This window comes from Juglans microcarpa x Juglans regia, chromosome 2D (genome assembly GCF_004785595.1).
Source record: "Juglans microcarpa x Juglans regia isolate MS1-56 chromosome 2D, Jm3101_v1.0, whole genome shotgun sequence".
NCBI classification, from domain to species: domain Eukaryota; kingdom Viridiplantae; phylum Streptophyta; class Magnoliopsida; order Fagales; family Juglandaceae; genus Juglans; species Juglans microcarpa x Juglans regia.
Window position 1 is genome coordinate 27,125,705 of NC_054596.1, and position 25,453 is coordinate 27,151,157.

Consider the following 25,453-nt stretch of genomic DNA (forward strand, 5'->3'; position numbering starts at 1 on the left):
GTACCAACTTCAAATGCTCTTCATGCTCGGTCTTGCTTTTGGAGTATATCAGTATATCATTAATAAAAACAACCACAAACTTATCTAAAAATTTATGAAATACCCTGTTCATCAAATCAAATCCATGAATAATGTTGGGGCGTTAGTCAGGCCAAAAGGCATGACCAAAAACTCATAATGGCCATATCGGGTCCTGAAAGCCATCTTGGCCACATTTTCCACCCTGATCTTCAATTGATGGTAACCCAATCGAAGATCAATCTTTGAAAATACCTGATCACCCTGAAGCTGATCAAACAAATCTTCTATACGGGGTAGCGGGTACTTATTCTTTATGGTCACCCGATTAAGTTCCTTGTAATACTGCTGGGGCATTAGTCAGGCCAAAAGGCATGACCAAAAACTCATAATGGCCATATCGGGTCCTGAAAGCTGTCTTAGCCACATCTTCCGCCCTGGTCTTCAATTGATGGTAACCCGATTGAAGATCAATCATTGAAAATACCTGAACACCCTGAAGCTGATCAAACAAATCTTTTATACGGGGTAACGGGTACTTATACTTTATGGTCACCCGATTAAGTTCTCTGTAATCAATACACATTCTCATCGATCCATCATTCTTCTTCACAAAGAGAACTGGAGCTCCCCAAGGTGATACACTGGGTCTGATGAAACCCTTGTCCAACAAATCTTGCAACTATTCCTCGAGTTCCACTAATTCAGACGGTGCCATTCGGTAGGGTGCTTTCAAAAGGGGTGTTGTGCCTGGGACTAGTTCCATAGCGAACTCTACCTCTCGCTTGGGTGGAAGTACAGATAAATATTTTGGGAAGACCTCTGGATATTCACTCACAACAAGTATTTGATCTAACTTCAACTCCTCTTTTGGTGCTTCTACCACACAGGCAAAGAATCCCTGACAACCATCACGTAACAATTTTCCAACCTGAATGGCAGATATGATGGGTGGAACCAACCTCACTTTCGACCCTGTGAACCGAAATTTACTTTCTTTTGGGAGTCTGAAAACCACTTCTTTTTTAAAACAATCAATACTGGCATGGTAGGAAGCCAGCCAATCCATACCCAAAATCACATCAAACCCAATCATGTGAAACACTATTCAATCTGCTGGCATTAGTCTTCCCTCTATAGATAGAGGGCACCTCAGTAGAATCTCACTATAGACTACCGAATTTCCTGTTGGGGTCGCGACCACTAACTTGTGCTTCAACCTTTCAGTTTCTAAAGTGCAAAATCTAGAGTAAGCCGTGGAAACAAAAGAATGTGTCACTCCCGAGTCAAATAACACAATAGCGTTATTAGAAAACAAAGAGAGAGTACCTGTGATCACAATCAACCTTATCCATGAACCAAAATATTCAAAGTCTTAACCAAAACCAACAAAAAGAATAATAATAAAATAAAATCCTTAAAGCAAAACAAAGGAGTCATACCAGTGATCACATCATTCCTACCCTCAACCTCTCCAGGTGTTAGCACAAAAACTCGTGCAGCGCGGTAGGACGTTGGTTGCTGCCTCGTGCTGGAACTTCATTTCTCTGAGGTGGCAGTATGGTCGCCTTGTTGCTACCCAATTGCATTGGGCAGTCCCTGATGTAGTGTCCTAATTTGCCGCAACGGAAACACAATCCTGCCCCTTTTCTGCACTCTCCGGAGTGCACTTGATTGAATGTCCTACACTGATAGGGCTGTTGGTTACCTTGAACCGGCCTTTTTTCCGAGCTACTACCTTCATTCCCCCTTCCATCTACCAGCAGCTTTAAATCTAATGAAAATTCACTGCACGTGTTGTTCATGTGCATAACATTCACTGCAAAGATGTAATTTTCATCTAATTTATTATCATTGACCATATAAAATACAAAATAATATATGATATCAATTAATAATAAATCATAAATCATTAAATAATTTTTTTTTATTAATTTATATATGGTTAATGATTAATAATTTATTATTATTTGATAGCCTATATTATTTTATATTTTAGCTGGTCAATGATAATAAATTAGATAAAATTATATTTTTTTAAGTGAATTTTCGTTAGATTTAACGTTGCGGTAGACGGAATGGGGGGATTGAGAAGTTTTGAAAGTTCGAGGGTCCACTTTGATGCAATTAGTAGTTTTGGAGGCACATTGTGAATTAAGTGAAAGTTCGAGGGATAAAAGTGTAATTACCCAAATATTTGTGAATCTTGGTTCTATAAAGTGTTCCGATGATTATTGTGTAAGTCATGGTTTGATTTATAGCATATTAGGTTTTTATAAAATCATTATGCATGATCTACCAAGTGCTTGGAATCGATTCTTCCAAATAAGTTTTTTTTTTTTTTTTAGATTGTTATTTTAGCCTTAGGATCTTGAATCTATGGTTTTTATTTTTATAAATCTTGTTCTTATATCTATGGATTTAGTTGGTTTTCCTACATCTTTATGACTTAGGTCTTTGATAGGTTTTTGACAAACATGCAAAGAGTATGATTTTAAGCATGATTTAGAGGCTCCCAGATCTAGTGATGTTTTGGTGTGATCATTTGCTATGATATGCTAGTTTTGATTTTTAGATCAAATTAGAACTTGCATGTGAGGTATATGGATGTATTGTTTCAAGATTTATTTCACGTAAATCAAGGATTTAATCTATATGATTCAAGTCAAAAGTATGTAAGTTTCGGTTTCTATGATTTTCTTGTAAACTGAATTTCATTTGTTGAGTTTTGCGATTTTTGTTGTTAGTCAAACATTCTATCAACTAAGTTTGACTAATGAACATGTTCAAAGTGAAGTACGACAAGTATCATGCGAGAGATTGTCGTTACACAGTCGGGGTCTATCTCATGTGCGACAGCCCGACCATATGATTAGAGAGTGCCCCAACGTAGCTCAGGGCAGTGGAGCCACTTCCAACATAGACAACAAGCCAAAGTCGCAATCCCACATATAAGCACGAGTGTACGATGTCACCCTGGGAGATGTAGATGTTGACACTCCAATAATGGAAGAAGTTGGAGTCATTCCCGATATTTCTCTAAGACCTTTTGTGTCATTAAGCTAGATGAGATTGGTAGAATTACTGTTAATAGTAGTACTACTCTATTGTCAATGTTAGGGAATGTCAATCTGTTGAGATTCATAACTTGTGCACTATTCGATTCAGGCGCATGCAGTATTTTGTGTCTACAATGTTTGCATAGATATCTAGTTTGCAAACCGAGTTGTTACCCTATAAAGTAGTAGTGATGATTTCAGATGGGAATATGTAGCTTGTAACCAAGTAGTTAAGGAGTTGCGATTTTGGGGATGGATTGTCAGTTCAACACAATGCTAAGATAGATTGTCAGAAGAGGAAAGTTGTGTTTGAACTCCCAAATGAGGGTAGGGTTAGTTATGTGGGGACTTTGATTAAAGCCACCTCTCTAGTGATGTCAGCTTTACAAGCCATAAGGTGTATCGAAAATGGTTGTGATGCCCCCAAACCTTCCTTGGGGTGTAACGGAGACTTAGAGTGTCAGGACATGTAACACAATGTTAAATACCCTCATACCTAATAGCTAACATGCAATGCATCCTAGATATGCAACTAGCAGTATGCAATAATCGCAACGAAAAATAAAGGTGGTAATGAACTTATGCTAGAATAACTAAATTATCCTAATAATAGAGATTGAACCATAAGTTTCAAAAAGTAAGAAATATTTAGTTCTCCAAATGGATCTAAACTAGTCGCTTCATACGTTCTATAGCACGAACGGTTAGGCCTAGAAATATCATAATAAGATCAAGTCTCTTGTCGACATCTGATTCCTCCTCAATCCTCTTGATCCACTAGTCCATTGGGTCCATCTGCATCTACAACTTTTATCATTTCAAATGAAATGACAGTGGATCCATATGGGGTGGGATTTACTTAAAATCTAAGCTAGTTAAACTACCAACTTGCACAAAGATAGACTATGCATGAAGAATGATAAACATGAAATGCATGCAAATGCAGAAAAAAATTGTACTTGACTCCCATTTAGATTTTTTTGGGAAATAGAATTTTGATGCACATTTTCTTATAGAGAACATAATTTCATTTTCGTCATAAAACTTAATAAAAATCGTGGATAACGTAACGTGTGGTATTGTCACAGTTCCCCATATGCACTGTGAGTACATACCGGTGACCGTAGTACAACTCATGTTGAAACTACATTGTGTATAGACTCGTTCTAAATGCATTGGTAATATAACATAATTTAACATCTTAAAAATTATAACATGTACACCCACCAGCATTAGGTATCGTAACATCTGACTTTACTCTAGCATTGTTTAAAAAGAACCCATTCGAGGTTTGTTGACTGTTCTTCGTCAACTCAGGGGTTGCCACTACATATTTAATCACTCCAAAGTGGACAACGGAGTTCCACTATAATACTTCCCTATCCTAACCTTTGGGGTTGTGATAAAATAATTTTCTTGTAAAGGCTTTCGAAAAAGAATGATTTTCATGAAATGCATGAGTGGCACAAAAATTATGTTTGGATGCAAACAATGATATATTAATTAATGTAAAGATGACAATTATAAAAATGACATTTATTAATAATTCATAAATAATAGATCAAGATGTATGTAAGAGGCCAACTTACAGACTACTGGAGTTGTAAGCGAAGTACTCGCTGTGAAATAAATTATGCTAAGTTAGAATCTAACTAACTTGAGGAAAATAAATACTGACATTAAAAGGAAAGTTACGAAAATGCCCTTAGACGTCTAAATTGTGACGCCCCTAGATTCCGCTTGGGATCGGACGAACATCCGAAATGTCGGGACATGCAACACAAGATTACTTGCCCTGTTCATGACATATAAGATGTAATGTTCCTAACATGCATATAATATTATGCAATATTTGCAGTGGATAATTTTTTTTTTAGCAATATTATGCACCAAATTTATAATATCCCAAATAGTTAAAACATAAATCATGCATACTTAAAACATCCACGATTACAACATGGGTATCAAAAGACTGTAATCTCAAAATAACGGAGACCTAGCTCCATAATTACATTGCCAAAATGCACTATTGGGCTAGTTCGTTGAGTAACTCGCGTAACTCGACTAATGATGCCGGAATACTATCCAAAGACCTAACTATGGAGGCTGCAAGCTCCATGTTACGTCTACGGCGTCTAGTCAACCTCCTCCAGACTGCCAGTGTCTGCTCCTTACTCTGATCCTGACACATTGCCTACCATTCGAGAGAATGTAGTTGGAACTACTATGGTGAGATTTGATTACAAATCTCATCAAGTTAACAGGAAACTTCCACACAGGTTAATGATACATGCATGGTAGTAAAAGCATGAATGCATAATCAAAGTCATAAGTAAGCATAGTATAACTTGATATATAGCATGGCATAAATGACATAACTTGAACTAAAACTGAAACTTAGCTTGACGTGACATGACATCTACGTGAACTTAAAACATAACATAGACTAGCAACATAACATGAATGTGAACTAAAACATAACATGGACTTGAAACATAGCATGAACGTAAACATACATAATTTGGACATGAACTTGAACATAACATGAACCTGAGCATAACATAATATAAACGTGAACTTGAAACATGACATAACATGAACATGACATAACATGAACATGAACTTGAACATAATATGAACATGAACATAACATGACATAAATATGAACTTAAAACATATTCTTGTCTCATGAGGTCACCATGATTGAGTAATCTTATCTCATGGGGTTACCATGCTTGCGTATTCTTATCTCATGGGGTTACCATGATTGACATAAACTTGAAACTTGACATGAACGTAAACTTGAACATAACATAACATGAAACATGACTTGAATGTGAAATACATGAACTTGGAATCTTATTCAATATACTTAATTAATAAAAGTGACCATCGGGTGCTACATGGGTCCCCTTGAGTTATGTGTCTCTGCCGATTACCGCATCACAACACAGGTGTCTATACCAGTTGTGAGTGCGTTAATACGTACTCCATAGTTATTGTGGCCCCACGTATTCTACATGTCACAATTGTTGTATCTCACGTAGTGTATGCTCCACAGTTGTTGTGGCCCCATGAATTGTTTGTGCCACACTTGCTGTGGACACACGTAACATAAAGTGTGGCTCCATTGGCGTTAGTGTCTGGCGAGCTCCGGTGACCAGCTAGTTAGGCACCATTCGCAACTTGTTGACTGTACTTCATAAACCCAGAAAATTTTACACCTATTTAGACACTCCAGTGTGAACAAAGGAGTTCTAATAGGATATTACCCTATCCTAACACTTAGGATCATGATTGACATGAATAACTTAACTGCCATACATGACATCTCGTAACGTGATATGACATGAACGTGACATAAAAGACAAAAGTCTTGACGTAGCGTAATGTGACATGAACGTAAGATGACAGACATGACATACTTCGAGACATAAATGTAACAGAAAATATTTCATAACATGGCATACATGTAATAAACAATATTTCGTGACATGGCATAACATGTAACAAACAATATTTTGTAACATGGCATAATATGTGACAGTGAATATTATGTGACATGATATACATGTAACAAATGGAATACGTAATGTGACATACATGCAACATATAGTAACATGTGACAAAATAATTCGTGTAATAGATAAACATGTGATGATATGGCATGGCATGGCATATATAACAACATACGAACATAAACTGTAGTTCCCTTACCTATCACACATACACAGTAAACTGAAAGTAAGTTAAGAGCTAACTTACCTCGATCGTCGCGTTCTACGAGAATAAAGTGCAAAACATGAGGAACTGTAAGAGGGTATTCTAAAAGTTGGAACTATAATTACTAACAATTAGAAATGTGAAAAGAGACAACTTAGACTAAAATTACCATTTTACCCTCTACATGTGAGAAAATGACAATTTTACCCATAACTTAAGGATTTCACATCCTAACTCAAAAAATTACCAAAATTTACATTCCTCATGTAAATTTCGTCCTAGACTCAAATATCAACTCAGAAAAATTTAAAACTATTCACAACTATAGAAAACTCACAATGGCCGAAACATTCATAGGCCATTTCTCTAGATTTTGGTTGCAATTTCTTCTATCATCAAAACCCTTGATTAAACCAAAGTTTTGTAACAAAAAACTTCCTATTCTAAGTTTAAAAACACACTTAAAATATCCATTAAGAAAAAAACTAATCATCAACACCAAACTTTTTGTAAAAGGACCTAAACCTTTTTAACAAAAAGTAAACACCTTAAGTCACAAGTTTTGACCTTAATAAAAACATCTCCAAGAATTCCAAAAAAACAAATCTTACTTCTAACACACTCATAACATCATCTTAAGGTCAAACATGCTTTAAATCATCAAACAAAAGCCACCAAAAATCACAAAACAACACTTGGAGTTTTTGGTTTTAAACTTAGTCCAAAACAGAAAATTTTCTCCCCACTAACTTTGATCAATCTCTTGATCCATGGCTTAAACACATGTGATCTTCAAACTAAAACATCTCATAGTTTAAAAATGTGTCCTAAAGAAGATCCAACCATCAAACTTAAAATCACATGGCTAAAACTCAATAAAACATAGATCTTACCCAAACACATCAAATCTTAGGCCTAACCGAAATCCTCTTGCATAGAAAACTCATACCTTTAAAACTAATACTAAATATCTTAAAAATAACATCCTAACATGTATATAGGAGGCTTAGGGTCATCATATGAAAATATCAAAGCCTTTGGAATAAGATCAAACCACGAAATATTCCAACTTTCACAAAACAAAAACTGCTCTTCCACTTCCAGTTTTCAAGTTTCTAAATCTAAGGAAATATGTCATCAAAAGTTTTATTTATGCAACAAAACCTCAATGAAAATTCATAAAGACATGCTAACAACACTCCATAAAAGTTTCGGACCAAGATATATCCATTAGCTTAGTCAAAAATTCCAAAACATAACATACTCTCCAATTTCACCCCAGAATGACCTTTCCATGGTTAAAAATATTTTTGACCGACCAAATGAGCATGTAATGAGACTAATAAGATATCCATGGAAACAGACTCAAATATGAACAATTTTTATGAGGATTCATCGTGAGAAAACACATACGAAGAGTCGAAAATGGCCACGCAAAAAGACCTAAAAATCTGCCCGAGAGAGCTCTTTTGGGTTTCTCTCTAAGAAAGGGGGGAAGAAGTGATAAAATGGAGAGAAGTGTACCTTGCACGACTTTAGACTCCTGGAGGGGGAAGTTATAGGCTTGAAAGACCCTTGATTGGAGTTGGCTATGTGACATAAAGTGGAGAGTAATGAGGGCAAAGTACTGTCTGCAGCAGTTGTGAGAAATGGAGGTTGATGGAATGAACTTCTCCTTCACATCAAGGCACTAATGGGTGCAGCCAATGGCAGTGGATGGTCTGCCACGTGGGGGAGGAAATTTCTTCAAGAAGCTTTACCAAGGTGGCCAAATTCGTGGGCCTTGGTGGACCCCACCCAAGTGGCTTCAATTTGGGGTTTAAAGGGGGTTTGGTTAGGGTTTGAGATGCTATTAACCCCAAAACCAATTTTTCTTGGCCCAATCAAAATTCCAAGGTTTAAAAGGTTGGATAATGATGTCATAGCAAGGATTTGATTAATAGCATGTGGAAGTGATTTAATCAAATGATTAAACACAATGCTAGAAATCGGATTAAAAAGGGTTTGGAGGCCAACTTTCGGGTTTGGGAAAACCGTTTAGGGTTTTGGTTTCAATCAAGTTTTTGGGATTTCAATTGGATTCCAACCATTTAGGGTTTTGCTAGGGTTGAAACCCTCTTTGGTCTGGCACAATTTGGTTGATCAGATGAAACAAAGTTTTGCTTAGGTTGCATGATCTCACACCTTGACTTCCTTCACAAATCCATCTAATGGTTCCTCATGGTGCCAAGTGTCTAATATTATTCACTATGTGTGGCTAAGATCTTGCCAATTGTCCAAATAAAACTTTTCTAATCTAATTTGGACATTCCACACTGTGATTTTGAAAATACTGCGCTGGGTGTGCTTATCGAGGTTACTATTCACTCTGAAGAAATGCATAATAAAGTTAGTACTGAGAAATCCTAAATATTCAGATTAACCTGTAGTGAAAATCGTTTACCTAAATTCAACCCCGAAGTGCCCCTAAAAATAATTTCACAATTTCGAACAACCGTTTCATTTGAAATTATGAAAATTGGCTATTGCGCCATAAAATCTTAAATAATCAAATGAGTCTAATGGCGTAGACCAAAACACATTCTGACACTTCTAACGATCTCAAATAATTAAACTCATATTTCTAGCATCATAGTGAGTGATAACACTGACTATGTTGACAGACTAAAACCTGCACAATTGGTTAATTTGTAAAAACTTATGGAGTTTTCATGAGGTTACTAAAATCAATAGAAATTCCACTAGTGAATTTCTAGTGGGTTGTTACATAAATGATACATGCTATCTAAACCTTTGAAACTTCGATAACCTATCTCATGAAATGCATGGCATGCACTCTAGTCGATGCCTAAATAAACTCACTAATGGTCCTTATGAATGCATGCGAACCAAAAATCCTCAAAGGTATATTGTAACACCCCGCTCCTTCCTTCTGACGTACATTCTTTCTTTCTGACGTAAGGCTTCTTCTTTCTGACGTAAGTAAATTCTGAGGGCGGAAATTATGTAACATTATGCCCTTCTCTCTAACGACTGTGAGCCTCATCATGCGTGCCGAACATTGATGGTGTGTTTCAAAAGATATTAGGTGACTTCTAAGGCACGCCCAATGTTTTAAATGTACTGAAAATATTTATAAGGAGTATTTCCAGTATTATTAAACTAAGCTTGATTTTAAATACGACAATTATAATATTCTTGAAGAGTTCCAAAAATATTATAATTGTCAGGAATCATTTTAATATTATTATTAAAATGATTTCAGTTATTTAAAATATTATGAGATTTAAATTATGTTGAAAACTTTAATTAATTAAATGGTTTTATTCTTTCAAAGATATTAAATAAGACTTCATCATTTATTAATGATGAAGGAATATTATTTTATAAACTAAAGTTAATTTAAATAATATTTTACCTTAATTCCTCTAAGTGCTTTTAATTAAGTTACTGTTTATGTATTTTCAAATAAGTGTTTTAATCTCTCATCGTTAGATCGTTGCGTAGATCTCCAGACGTTGGGTTTTAGGATAAAACCCCAGCCGCTCTCTCTTTCTCCCTCACTTTTCCCTTCCCCCTCTCTCTCCTTCGGCTTGCACTGCATGACACCTCCCATGCCCGATTCCTCCACTGCCTAGCCTAGCTCCACCGTGCACCGATGAGCCTCACCGCCCCTTCCATTGGCACCTCCACCCTTCGATGAGTTCTCCCATGCCGGCCTTTCTCTCTCACGCTCTCTCTTCCTCTCCCTCGACAGTGCATAGCCCGAATGGGCTTGATATTGCTGTGCCGCCATGCGCTTTCCTTCGGGGCCACCACCTCCACGGTAGCTCCTCCTCCCACCGGCCATCACCATCCAGAGAGCTCGGCCTCCTCCATGCAGCCACCTTCTCCACCTGCACGTACACAACCTTACCCATGCACGGGTTCACTGTGCACATCCCTAGCACCACCATGCGCGACCACCTTGGCCACCGGACACCACCATGAGCTCCTCCTGGTCTCCCCCTTCCTCCTCCCTTCGACCCATGACTGATAGCCTCCCCTAGATCCACAACACGGGACTCCTCCACCACACGGGTTTCTCACCCTCCACCACCGTACGCCGCCACCCACGGCATGTGACCACCCTCTCCGGCATCCTCAGGCCACCTCTAACCCATCCCAACCACCTTTGGCCCCAATCTGCCACCCATGCATGCACACTTTCCCTCACTCTCTCACAGGATCTCTCCCTCTCATACGACCATTCCTCTCACCACCACCGTGGACCGCCATGCCACCACCACCGACCCTCCACAACTCCACCAATAGCCTTCCTTGACCTCCCTTAGCTGAACCCTAAGTCCAAACCACCACTTTATGTGGTGGGTAGCCACTGCACTTGATGGACAGCCACTGCGCGTGGCTGACCTTCACTGTACACGGCTAGATCCACCGTGTTACACTCCTTGCCACCATCACAAGGCCACCACAAGCCCTTCCAAGACCACACTTAGCTATCTAAACGCCCAAACAGCCACCGTACGTGGGTTAGCTGCCACGTACGACCCTTCTGACATCATCGATTGTGATGATCAGCAAGCAACGCACGAGTTATCATATCAATGGTATAACCCTATATCTCTCGTTATTCATGTTAGATGTTAATTAGCTGATTAGGTTGTGGATTGTGCTGTTAGTATTGTGGAGTTCGCTGTATTGGGATGTTCTGTGTAGTGAAGTGTTGGGCATATTTGTGTAGTGCGCTGTGAAGTATTGGGGGTAGTTGGAAAGTGTGCTATGAAGTGTTGTGGACTGTGTTGTTGTGGTTGTGAAGTATGTGTTGTATTGGTGACGTGGCATGTGGAATGGGAACAGTACACGCTGAGTGTACTCTGTGTGTGGTGTAGTGTGGGATAAGGAGAGTATATGTAAAATATACCCTCTTGGCGTATTGTGGAATGGGAAGAGTACACGTAGAGTGTACTCCATGTTGTGGAGTGATGCACCATATGGCGGGTATGCCATAGTGGTGATGTGGCATAGCGTGTGTGAAGGGAGTACACGTGGAGTGCACTCCATGTGGTAGAGTGATGTACCATATGGTGGGTATGCCATAGTGGTGATGTGACGTAACGTGTATGAAGGGAGTACACGAGAAGTATACTCCATGTAGTGGAGCAATGCACCATGTGGCGCGTATGCCGTAATGGTGGTATGTGGTAGCGTGTGAAAATGGAGTATACATGGAGTGTACTCCACGAGGCAGCGACACTCCGTGTGGCGTGTCATAGAGATAAGGATGGTTGTGTGATTGATGGGCGTGGAACGTGATGAATAGTGTCAGGAACTATGGAATGGTGTGCCGAAGTAACTGTGATGTGGCCTATAGTCTGAGGTGACAGGTGTCACCGTAATTGACATATGGCTGGAAGTATGGGTGAAATAGTAGAACAAGTGTAAGAGTGGGCAGTGGAAGCATGACTGGGGAATGTCACGAAGTGACATGGTTACCAGCAATCGTGCTTATGACGGGTGAGGAGTTAGTGTAGGAATGACGCAGTGGGATCGTGACGAGATGTCACGATGTGATAGGAGTACGTGAGGAACCGTACTCATGATGAGTTAAGAGTTGGCATAAGAATGGCATAGTGGGATGTCAGGTGATGTGACAAGGTCACGGTGTAGCTTGTGAGTAGTCTCGAGCTATATGACATGACATAAGGCGTGGTTGTGAATGGAGTCTTGTTGCGTTAAGTGTTGGGATAAACTGTCAAAAGGGACGAGTAGCATGAAGAGTCATGCTAGCCGGGTTAAGAGAAGGTTGGTATCTGGTTAGACACATGTGCCGGATGGATTCACCATATGTAATGGATAATATGTCCTTAGCACAGTTACACGATGCTTAAACCTTAGAGTTAGCTTAGAACCGTGTGGCTTGTATGGATGGGAATGAAGATTTAGTGTGAGCTAAGGTGCATGGAGATAGTGATGGGTGTATTATCTAGGATTGGGATGCATGATTCCATCGGTCGGAATCATGCGTCGGAATGTGGCAAGTAAGAAGAGTAAGACGAAGGTCTTAGTGTCTTAATCCTAAGGTGAATCATGGGTTCACTTTAGTAGATGAGCACTCAAGGCAAGACCTTGAGTTGTAAGATGTGGTGACCGTAAGTGGTCCCCGAAGGGTTTAGCATAGTAAAGGGTATGTAAGAGCATGAGGTAGAAGGAGAGTGTTCCAAGTGAAGTGTAACTCTATTTATAATTTAAGTTGCTTATGCATTAGATAGAGAATGACGTTAAGGTTATGTGTATGCATGTAGGTTGTCATCTGACACGCACATGAATGGATTGCATGATATGCAAGTAGCATGGAGTCCAGGTAAGTATTGCGTTCATACTCTTCTAGAGTTTTCTAAAATATAAAGAAATGAAAATGAAACGCTTTTCTTTACGATGCTTTACAAAAAGACACGAAAAACGTTTTACAAAAGAAAATGCTGAGTGTTCAAAGGTATACGTATGTACGGCCCCTCCTCGGCAACTCCTGTTTACACACCCAAAGTATTAATTGTACGCATGTGAATGGATGACTATACGCTGTATCTATTGTATGTATTTTCTAAGAAAATCCATGAACTGTTGAAAATGCATGAAAGAAGATTTTCGGGCTTACGCCCCAAACGATGTTTTCTCATGAAAAAGAATGTTTTCCCATGAAAGGACTGTAAAATAAAAGAAAGAAAAGAATGAAAGCTCCAGCTCTTTAGAGCTGGCATGAATGAATAAATGAAAAGCAAAGAGATATATGAAAACGGATGCTTTTATGGATCCTACGAACCGATGCTTTTATGAATGCCATGAGGTGATGCTTATGGATGCCATGAAAGACGACGTTTAAGCCCATGTTTTAAACGATGTTTTTCCATGAACTGAACTGTTAAATGAAAAGGACTGAACGAATGAATGCTTTAATGTATGAAGATACGTAACAGCCACATGAATGAATGCAAAGGGTACCAATGAATGGGCAGATTGCAATGACGGGTAAGTAGTACCGGAAGTGCACCCAGTGCTGCCCCCTGACTGAAAATGGATTCCCAACCCGTTGCCACGAGCGGAGTCCGGGTCCAAACGAAGACCGCTAACCCCAACACACAGGGCGTAACAGTGTGTACTGGCTTATGAAAGTGATAAGAAAGTATGTATGAACGTATGAACGCATAAACGCATGAATGCACCGCACTCTTGAAGAAATGAAGGCACTGACGGGGGACACATTTTACGAAAGAAAAGCCCCTTTTTAAAAGAAAACTCCGTCCAATGATGTTTTCAAAAGAACGCATGTATGCAAGCCCGCATGTACGTATAGTATGTATGAATGATGAATGCATGAATGAAAACCTATGTTGTTATATTTTAATTGTATGAAGTAATGCTTACGAGTCATCGACTCATTTTAGTTTTTATACATGTCCCTTCCCCTCGCCCCACAGGAACTGAATGATCAGGACGGACACGGCCCATGGGGAAGAGCACAGAAGTCTAGGCATGAGTTTTAATTGTACGAGAGACCTTTTTATTGTAAGATTAATGTTTTCCGCTGTAAACCTCTTTTATTCTAAAAGCACATTTTATTTTATAAACGTAGAGTCTTGCACCCTGGGTATGCAAGTAAAAAGTTTTAAATCGAACGGTAATTCCCCTCGTCCTTTCTGAAATCATTTTATAAAAAGTCTCACCACAAGGACGGGCGTTACATATATGCTCACTAAAACCCTCAATGACATGCTTAAGACCTAACTTTGAGCAAGTTCATCCCGACACTTAGTCATGCCTAAATGAAATCCTTCAATGCTAACTAAACCTCAATGATGCATGGTATGATCCTACCACTGACATGCTAATTATCATGCATTCCTCTTATCCCAATCAGAAGGCTTTCTAAATGCTCACATTTCAAGCCTAAGTAAAATAAGCTAATTTCCTCAAATGAAGCATGATTAAAAGTCGAACCATACATGCTTTGATGATCAAAACACGATAGAACTTAAAAATAGTCATGGCATGTTTTTCATCTTAATCTAAACCTCCATAAATAATCCTATGATCAAACTATACCATAATTAATCATGCTATAGCTAATTTCCTCAAAAAATGCATTTAATGTTAACCCATGCAACTCGACTACTAAGGATCCTCATGATAAAAACAAAATAACTACTAAGACCTTAAACATAAAAATAATAAGGAAACTAAGATCAAGAGAGGGAATACTCACAAAGATTGGAGCCCATGAAGCTTCCCACTCAAACTCTAAGAACACTCAAGAACACTCAAGAACACTTAGAGAGAAGAGAGGAAGTGAAGTGAAGTGAGGTGAAGAGGGGTTTATATAGCCCAAGAAGTGAAGGTGGCGCTGGGCATGGGTGCTTCCTCATTGGGAGGTTTGGGTGGTGTCTCATGATGCCTCTCAAGCTTAGGTCCTCCATGTAGGTTAGCATGATGGTGTCTAGATTGTAAGAGAACCAACCAAAGGAAAAGAGAGAGAGAGAGTTTTTGTGTGGGTGGTGGAGAGAGAAAAGGTGGTGTAATTAATACCAGTGCTTAAGCCCTTAATGATCAGCAGTTAGGGTTCGGGCAAGGGTTAGCCAATTTTGTCTTATTCTCTTGTCTTATTCCCTTGGTTTCTAATGGCTAGGAAAAGTGTAGTCAAGTGCCCTCTATGGTGGCTCAAATAGTGGTGATTGGGCGGTTGAGAGGTTACCCAATATAGAGAAAATAAAATAAATAAGGGTTGGCCGAAATTCCAAAGGGCAAAATCGGCATGTTGAAAATATTTAAGGTTTTGGCTAGGGTTTTCCAAAATCAACCGTAAGGATTTTCACAGATAATTCATAGGACTAAAGATAGAATTATCCTTAAAAATAATCTGGGCTAAGGGTATTTTGGTCCATTGCACACAAAGTACACATGGTTGCCAAATGAAACGGTTTTAGGGTTTGACATGTCCCCACACAAAAGTGACATGTACTAAGGCTCAATAAAAATGCAAGTATGGCTAATAAATACTAGAAATGAATGATCAAAGACGGAAAATTTGAAACAAAACTCGAAGAAAGAATTCAAACTACGCTTGCCTAATGAAGGTCAGCATTCTTCGAATTAAGTGAGCTATCCTTCTAAAATATAGGGTTAACCTAAGAGTTAACCTAATATGGTAAGGAAGTGTGGTGTTACAATGGTGCATCAGCATTTCTGGCAATGGTAGTAGATAAGTTAGTAGGGAACGAAGTTTTGTTGACAAGTTACCCAGATTGGCACCCAGTAGAAAGATTGAATTTGGAATAGAGTTGGAAACTGTGACCTCCCCGGGGAACAAGGCACCTTATAGTATGGCTACCATGGAGTTAAGGGAGCTAAAAGCGTAGTTGGAAGAGCTATTAGAGAAGGCATTCATTCATCTGAGTTCTTTGCCTTTGCGGTGTACTCGTGCTGTTCGTGAAGAAGTAAGATGGTTCGTTGAGGATGTACATTAACTATGGGGTGTTAAACAAGGTTAGCAGCATACTTGTTGAGATTTGTAAAAACCTCACTTGGTTGTCCCAACTACCATTCTGGGGGAATGGTAGACGATGTATCAACAATTGGAGAATCCACGCCCAACAACCTGGACAAGGTTGAATAGACGACAAAGAGATGATGAGGAGCTAATTGTGTCAATGCTCCATTTCCTGGATATGACTGTAGATATTATAGCCGAGCTGCGTTAGCGGCTCAACGACTTAATTTAGTAGTTTGGGATCCTTTCTGTAGTTATGGAGCACTATCTCCAGTACTTATTTTGGTGTAGGCTGGTTGAAACTATGTTATGACTTTTGATTATGTAAATTATGAAATATGATTATATTTTTGGATATAGTAAATTCTGGTGCATTGTGTATTCCTAAAAAAAATTATCCCCTAGGAATATTGCATACTGTTAGATTAATGCTAAGTGCACTGCATCTTTAACTATTATGAACAGGGGTATGTGACCTTGTGTTGTATGTCACGATGCTTCACAAGGTGGTATCAGAGCAATACAAGATGGTATCAAAGCAATACATCTCTCGGTAAACCCACATGTCCCTAGGAATTAGATCAGAATATAGGATTGGAATTTTAGTCTTTTATTAGGCTTGAATTCATTTTGAAGTATAATAGTAAGTACTTGAATCTCATTCATGTAAGCATGTGTTTTAGGAAGCAACACATGGTGTGTGGCAGAGCACCTAGGAACCCTGTTGGAGACAACAACAAGGAGGAACAGATGTAACACCCAAGTCTATCAACAAGTCGTTTTATAAAAGTTTTGTTTTTGGATTTATATGTATGAAGAGCCTAGTTAATTTTTTTCTAGTATTTTCTTTTATTAGACTACGGGCCTAAAATCTTTATTTTGGCAGATTAAAATTTTATTGGGCTTGATAATATGATTATTTTTCTAAAGGGCCACGGTGAGAATTGAGCCAAGAATTTTCTAGGACAAGTTGGATTATTTTTGGAAATTGAGTCGAGCCCCATGACTCAAGAAAATGCACAAGACCCAATCCCTCACCCGTTTGTTTTAAACCATGAAAACCAACTATTCGTTTATGATCAATTTCGCCGCCATGCTTGATTCCACTCCCATGCACGTCTCTTTTTATCTAGATTTTATTTTGGGTTCTCAATTGCCTATTTATAATAAGCGCACCCCCTGCATGAAACGAAATCCCTAAGCCACACCCCCTTTGAAGCCATCCCTTCCATGCACACAACCCTTGTGTGACCGTCCACCAGGAAAATCTAACAGTCCACCGCTACCTCTCCACATTCCCGGCTCAACCCTCGTTCAGCGTTGCGTTGTACACCGTGAGCCACCTCCACTTGACCACCACAGAAGCTCCAGCTCTCCCTCTCCCCGTCGTCACTAGCCATTGCCTAGCCCTTGAAAAATCGTAAGTCCTCCTCTGTTTTTACAACCCAAAAATAGAGCAAACGGTTGCTCCTCCAAGCATGGTAAATAGCCACTGCAGACCCTTCTCGACGCCCCCACCAGCAACGCAGGCCACCTCTATTGGCCATTTCGAGAGCATCCCATTGCAAGCCAAGGTGTCGGTAGGGTGTAATACCACAGGTCTCCACGCGAGCGCAGCCCAGTCCACTCAGTTGTACTCCTGACCACCGCCGCCCACCGCACCCAATTCCATCATAGCTCCACTCTCCATGGTGAACCTCCACCGCATACATAGCATCTGTTTTCATTCAAAGAATTTGGTTTTTACGTGAGTGTAATTGCATGCTTCTCAGCCATATTTTTACACTAATATCGTTAATTACTTTTTTTTTACCCTTTGAACTGCAAGTTGTGTTAATGTGTTTTAACATTTTTTATATGTGTTAGTAAACTTTATTTTAATTATGATTATAGATATCATTTAAGTAATTTTAACATGTTATTAAGTAAAGAATTATTTTAAGAGAAAAACGATAATGGTGTAATGTTATTTTTACACTTCAGATATGATTTAGTCTATTAAAAAATAATTATGGTTCATTTTAAAATATTTGGGGATAATTATATTATCTAGTATTAAACTTTATAGTTTGTTTTCTATAGTAGATAAGTTAGGTTTTAATATTTTAGTCTAAGAAATTAAGTGAATATTGATGAATTTGGGAAGTGATGGTATTTTTAGAGTTAAAAGAATTTTAAACATTTAAGAAAAATAGGTTATTTTAGTATTTCAAGTTTAAGAATCAAAATACTTGTTTGATTGAAATTTATGGGAGTTACATGACATTTTTATAGGTGACGTTGATTTTCATTTAGTACTGTGGAGAATTTCTAATAAGCTAAGAAGTTCAGGTAAGCGGATTTCCTATGCTAGACTTTACATAAAAATAAAATGGACCGAGCTTGATTTTTGAAAAATATTCATGTTTTGTTATGGAAATAAATTTGACTACCTTAGTTAATTGTTCTGCATTACTCATGAGATTCTGTTTAAGAATAAAGTATTTTCTAGCATGACTGGTGTAGACATGGGCTTATTTTTGGTATTTTATTTCTAAACTATGCATAAATTATGTTTTATGATCTGATTCTGTTCAGTGCTCTAATTTGATAAGATGTGATTTTTGAAAACCTTTAGCATGGCTATCTGATTCTATATCGGATTTTGTTTCTGCTCTGTTCAATTAGAGACCCTACCACGGGGGTTTTACATGGCTTTTGTTCTGATATGATATGGCCCTGCCACGGGAAATAATAGTGGTAGTCTATTTCAGTTCTGACATGCATCTGCTTGGTTATCCACAGATGCACAACCCTACCATGAGGGTTAAACATGACCTCTGTTCTGATATGATGCTCTGATTTGATGATGATAATGAATCATATATGTTATGCCAAAGTACTTTGAAAGATTCACATTTTGTTTATGCTCGATTGGCCACTGGGGTTTGCACAACCCTACCACAGGAGTTAAACATGGTCTCTATTATTATATGATAAGATAAGATGTGATGTTTCAGTTTATGCTATGCCAAAGGGATTTTGATTATGAATATTTTCGAACTTTCGCTCTGATATTTTGATAACATGTTCTGACTCTGCATTCTGAAAATAAAATTGTTTTGTTCTGCATTCCGAACTTTATAAATGCTCATGTTTGCATACTAGCATATGTTCTCTGCTTACTGAGTTGTTGATAACTCATCCTTTATTTCCAAACATTTTTCAGATGGTCTTGATAGATTCACTGGAGAACAAGAGTAAACAGTGTTAGAGAGGTTTGATGATTGTAGAGGAATAAGTGCCCGAGAGTACAAGTGTTTTTTTGAGAGTCATAGTTAGAAAATTGATTCTTTTCGGTTATTTTGATATGATGAGTTAAGGATATTATTGAGTCTTTAGGGAGTTTTTAATTTATTTTATTGAGAATTTCTTTGTTGTCTCTATGAAGGAACATGGATATTTGAATTGAGCAAATGACTTAATATTTTATTGAATTTTTTGGATTTTATAGTTGTGGTATTGGAATTGATATTAAGTATTAAGAGCTAACTCTCTGGACCTCTAAGATCGAGGCGTTACAACAGAATCCTTCAATGGGCGATGGACAAGGAATACTTGAAGCCCTTTGTCTACAAATACACTTGCTCAAACAACAACAACAACAACAAGTGCCTGTCCATAGACCTGAATTAGGGGTGTCCCTATGAATAGTTTTTGTTGTACCATTACCTAAACGTTTTTAGTAATGAAGGGATCATGAGGGTGGACAAGTGGATGATTGATCTCGATTGGACATTCGAGATTTGTGGTTGGTTTGAAGACCAGAAAGTGTTGCACACCGAATATTTGCTTCAAGGAGAAGCTGACATATGGTGGGATACACGAAGGAGGCTTCTAGCAAAGGAGTTTAGAACCACGGTTGCTTTTAGTTGGGGAAGGTTCGGGGAAGAGTTTCACAACAGATTCTTCCCAGATCAAGTAAAACAATAGAAGGCACAAGAGTTTGCATCTCTGGTATAAGACAAACAGATTGTGGAGCTTGCCAACTTCATGAATTGGGGAGGTTTTCACCTCATGTGATTTCAACTGAGAGGCTGCAAGCGCATGAGTTCCAAGGAGGAATACAACCGAGTGCAGCCAATGGCATGTTTTGGAATCGATAATTACCAAGAGTTGGCAAATGATGCTGCCATTTCTAAGGTTGAACAGAGAGGCTTTTCTGCTCAAATTAATTCTAAATGGAAAAGAGCCATGCCTTTTGTCCAAGCGAAAGTGCGGAAAAGAAAAGGCCATTTTTTGGTCCACTTAAGGGCAAGAGTGTAGTGATTGGAAGGCAGATGTCACTCTGAAGCCCTAAATGTGCAAAGTGCAGCAAGTTTCACTCTAGAAAATAAATCTGGACTTTGAAGTTAGAGATTGGCTATGTGAAGGTGTTTCCCATGAGGGGAGTGACTCGATTTGGCGTAAAGGAGAAATGAGTCCAAGGTACGTTCACCGTACAAAATATTGGAGAAAGTGGGAGTAGTTGCATACCATTTGGATTTACCAATTGAGTTCCATGGAATCCACAATACATTCCACGTGTCCTCTTTGAAGAAAAGCTCTAGGGAGTAGACTCCAGCAGTCGTCAATCCCGAGAGCATACCATTGCAACCGAACTTGACATATGAGGAAAAACCAGTATAGATTATTGATTAGAAAGAGAAGGAATTGCATAATTGCAAGATTTCACCAGTCAAAATACTGTGGCAGAATCATAATGTTCAGGAAGCAACTTGGGAGAAAGAAGTTGATAAGAAAGCCAAGTACCCTCATATGTTTGGGGTATATAGTAGCTTTTTTTTTTTTTTGTCTGTGAACACGGCTTAGCCGACTTTGTATTCACCTTTTTTGTACAAGGATTGCATTGCATCAGAAGATTGCTACCTACTAATAGGAGATGGAGAAGTGGAAGCACCATTGAATCCATGTCATGAATATACACAATGACGAGAAGAGCTATGAGAAGAAGGCGCTACCCCACAAGGAGTGATTTCCACCGCGCCACCCCTCGAGGCACTTGGATAACTAGAGACAGTTTCATTCGAGGAGGCCACTTGATAAGGCAAAGTCGAGTCTTGCTACTGAGGAGCGTGCTACTATCCCTAAGCCCAAGACATCCGGGTCATTGATATCATCGAAGCACCAAGGATGATTTCTCAAGCAAGGACATATGCCCAGCAATGACGACGAAGATGAGGTTGAGCAGGAAGTTGATCCTGCACATTGCGTACTATGATTATGATGACGATGCATTGTATTATCAACCTCAGGATAACACTTCAATGGATTCTGACGTTCCTCCACCTGCATCACTTTGTGAATCTACGGCTAGCGTCGTGCAATAGTGATGTGAGTATCTTCTCCTTTTGGTCATGGTAGTTAGTTATTTTGTATGTACACTTAGATTTCGAGGATGAAATCTTCTTTTTAGGATAGGAGGATGTAACATCTCGAAATAAGTTTGATAGAATTAATTTCTTTAGACCTTAGAAATGCCATGAAATCTCAAAAGGATTTCATGAATCGAGCAATCAATTAGGTACTAGTCTATTAGAGTAATTGGATCCCAATCCACTACGGAGACGAAATTACGTTTCATATATTTGAGTCACTTAGGAGTATAATTTTACAAAATTAATTGCACTATTTGACTCATATAAATATTTAAGATTTTATAGCGTAATAAAAACTTTTGAGTTTTATGGGTGAAAAGTAATCCTTTGGGAGAGCGCCACGTGGCATCTAGTAGAATGATAATGGGTCCACAATGGGTGAGATTTACTTGAAATCTTAGTAAGTTATGCATAAAAATAAATTATGCATGAAGAATGATAAATATGAAATGCGAAAAATCAATGTGTGTCTCACATCGAAATTCCTTAACATTTTCAGAAAACTGAGATACATATTTTTGTACAGAGAACATTTTCATTTTACTGGTAAAGATAATCATAATGTTTCATCAATATTAGCAATTCATAGTTAATCGTAATATCATAACATGTGGTATCGTCACAGTTCCCCATATGCACTGTGAGTAAGTGACATTAGTACAACTCACGTTGAAACTACGTTGTCTGTAGACTCATTCTCAATGCATTGGTAATTTAAGGTAACATCATAATTTCATAACGTGTACACTCACCAGCCTTAGGTGTCATAACATTTGATTTCACTCCAACATTTTTTAAAAAGAACCTATTCGAAGCCTGTTGACTGTTCTTCGTCAACCAAGGGGTTACCACTGTAATGCCCCATACCTAGATGGGTTGGAGAATTACTATATGTACTAATAAACATGTCTCCCAACACATCTAAAAACTCCAGAGATTTCATGAACAGTAAACAATCTCATATTTTCCAAATAGACACATTATAAACTCCACAAAGTCATCACTACAATAATAACATAAACGAAGGGGTCCACAATCTCCCAGTAGTTTCAACAAAATAAACTGATAAATCCTTAAGTCCTACTAAACCAAATACATAAATATATCTAAAAAACATCAAAATTCTTTCTTTTAACAGTAGTACCCTAAGGTACTCGACACCCTCTCCTCAGCATAGTCATGCTCACATTTCCTATTCTTAATCCTCAGTTGCCCTCCACATCATCTCAAAAATATTATGAAGATAAGGGGTGAGTTATCAACAACTCAGTAAACAGAAGATATATACTAGAGTGCAAACATGAGCATTTATAAAGTACAGTGTGCAGAACAAAATATTTTCCAGAGTTATCATGCAGAGCAAAACATGTTTTCAACTGTAACAGAGCGATGGTTTTAAGACACATAAAACCCAGAATACTTTGATATAACATAACCTAAGCATCATTATTAAATCAAAACAGAGTTTCTCACAAAGCACAGACCACGTTTAACCCTTGTGATAGGGTTGTGCTATCCCTGGTGGCCAAACCGGACAAAGACAAAGGTGAATCTTTCCCTTATTATTCTCGGAGCCCCAAGTGTGCATACAGGGAAGTCCACATAAAAACCACTTTGCTTTCAAAGTGGGTGCACTCAGAGACAGAGAATTTGGTACCAACCCAAACATAGCAGAACAGAACAATGCAGAGTAGAGCAGAGACAGAGTCAGATACAAAATCAGTACACCATGCCAAAGGTTTTTATCTGCCATATCAAAACAAAATAGAGTATCAAAACATATTCAGATGATTCTCACATATTGAAAACAAAAGTCAAAGCATCTTTCTAACCAACACACAAATTTTTAGATTTTGAATATTGCCCTTTTTCTCATTTCAAAGAAAGCATGACAAAATAAAGCTCATGTCTACACAATGCATGTCAGAAAACATTTTCCCTCTTTCATATAGATTTCATGAGTAATGCAAATAAACGACTGATGTTGTTTTTCCCAAGTTCTCATTTCATAACAAAACATGCAAAATCTTCAGAAAGTCAACATCAGTCTAAACAATTCTTGTAAGGCCTAGCATAGGAATGCCGCTTACCTGACTTCCGTGTATTATCTATGCCTTGAGTCTGAACTCTAACAGTATCACCACCTAGTTAAAACATATACCAAACATTTAATAAACCAACCCAGTAAGCTATTATTTATTGAATAACAACCCAAACCAGCCCTTTTTAACTCAATACCTATCATAAGATTTAACCCGAACAGTCCATTCCTCAAACCATTAGCATTTAAGCCCCAACACAGCCACTAAAATCTCAACCCAACAGCCAAACACAACCCATACAACTTACCTCTTACCAACATGCATTTAATCAAAGACAACCAACACCAATACACCGCTCCACCCTTGGTCTCCACCATTCCCAACTAGCCATGCAATTATAAATCCCACACAGCCACCACATCAACTACACATTACCCACATTTCAGTCCAACCACGTAATTCCAATTATACCACACTCACTATACAACTAAAACATAAAAGTTTTCAAATAAAAATTAAAAATATAGATCATAACATCAAGAATAAAAAAAATGATACCATCGCTATAGATTAACTTACCTAAATTTGTGAGTTTAGTACGATGAAAATGAAAGCGAGCGGACATTGCCTAAAGATTATGCCAATGCCCTATTGTAACACCCCGGTCCCGCACGGGTCGGAGAGTTACTTCCTAACACTTAAACTCACCTTTCAACAATATAATAAAATAGAATCCAAATTTCCAATATCATATAGAAAATTTGATTCAAGCTACTATACTTAAATTATCTCACCCAAAGCCTCAAAATCTTGATCCTCAGCTGAACCATCAAAATATCTGAAAAATATTATGGAGATAAGGGGTGAGTTATCAACAACTCAGTAAGTAGAGAGCATATACTAGCATGTAAACATAAGCAATTATAAAATTCGATATGCAGAACAAGACATTTACTTTCAGAATGGAGAAACAACATATTTTCTTTCAGAATATATAAACAAAACTTGTTACAAGACATCAGAGCGAAATTTTCAGAAAACAAACTTGTTCCCAAAAAGAAAGTCCTTTGGCATATCCAAACTGAAACATTATATTCATATCATCTCATAGCATCACATTAGGACAAATACCATGTTTCACCCCCATGGTAGGGTTATAAACCACCATTATACCCGTGGCTGGGCTGTATACCATGTTTCACCCCCGTGGTAGGGTTATAAACCACCATTATACCCGTGGCTGAGCCGTATTCCATGTTTCACCCCGTGGTAGGGTTATAAACCACCATTATACCCGTGGCTGGGCCTTAACAGAAACAGAACGGAATATCATCGGAACCAGATCACATTCAAATACAGAATCAGAACTTCATGCCAAGGTTTTCAGATGACACATCATATCAAAACAAAATACTGAATAGCTTCAGATCATTTCACATGTTCGAAATAAACAGAATCCAAAACATTTTCATTTATTCATAGCAAAAACTTTTATATTTTCATATTCGCTCTTTTTGCATAGTTCAGAAACAGAATGCACAAAATTAGCTCATGTCTACATCAGTCATGACAGAAAATAATTTCTCTTATATAGAATTTATGCATGTGCAGAACAAACATTTGAGGTCGTTTCATATTTCTTTTCAAACA

General features: G+C 38.1%; 1 long non-coding RNA gene across 1 annotated transcript; it reads right to left on the minus strand.

Moving 5' to 3' along the window:
* Nucleotides 1-7,230: 7,230 nt before the first annotated feature.
* On the minus strand, nt 7,231-24,853 carry LOC121249844. Its single transcript, XR_005937656.1, has 3 exons — nt 24,579-24,853; nt 21,663-21,672; nt 7,231-7,243 (listed from the first exon to the last, which is right to left on the minus strand). It is a non-coding gene; the product is annotated as an uncharacterized LOC121249844 (long non-coding RNA).
* Nucleotides 24,854-25,453: the final 600 nt, after the last annotated feature.